The following is a 953-nucleotide window of genomic DNA, read 5'->3' on the forward strand; positions in this document are numbered from 1 at the left end:
TATAGAATTTATATTATAATATTATTATAATATATATATATATATATATATATATTATATATATATATATAAGATGATTTTTATTTATATATATATATAATGATAGATATATCTATATAGATATGTTATGTCTATATATATAATAATATATATATATATATATTATATATATATATTAATATATAAGGATATTTTATAATATATATAGATATTCTATATTATATATATATATATATTATCTATATAGATATATATATATATATAAATAACCATATATTATATTATTATATAGATATAAATATATAATATTATACCATATAATTATATTATATATATTTATATATATTATATATACCATAGGTATATCTATATATTATTATATATATATATAATATATATATATTATATAATATAGGATATACATATATATAATAATATATATATATATATATATATATATATATATATACATAATCATTATTTCTTGTGCAAATTTTCATTTCGTGACAGTGTTCTTGTGTCACCTGTAACCTCCGTCCTCCATGCAAAAATACAGTTTCCTGTGCTCCTTATCCTTAAGGATAAACCTTTGGAAGTACAATCCAAAATCATTACGCAGCCGCTCGATTAGTTCATTGTAAGCTAATACCTAAAACAGCTGACGACTTGAGAACAAAGTAAAGGAGAAGGGGAACAGTGATAAAAGTTTGACGTGTCTAGAAGAAAATTAGGTACAGAGAAAAATGTTTTTTTGTCTTGGTCCCATGCTATAAGTCGGCAATTACTAATTATTATTACTGGTATCGTAAGTTGTTATGAACGAGAGATCAGCGTCCTGATAAAGAGATGCCACGTTTTGATAGAGAGGACACCTTTTGATAGAGGCCAAATTAAAAAACAAGTAAAAAATGCGCTGAAGCTTCTTCGGTGCAGTCGAGTTTTCTGTACATCAT

Source organism: Macrobrachium nipponense, chromosome 19 (assembly GCF_015104395.2).
Source record: "Macrobrachium nipponense isolate FS-2020 chromosome 19, ASM1510439v2, whole genome shotgun sequence".
Taxonomy (NCBI): Eukaryota; Metazoa; Arthropoda; class Malacostraca; order Decapoda; family Palaemonidae; genus Macrobrachium; species Macrobrachium nipponense.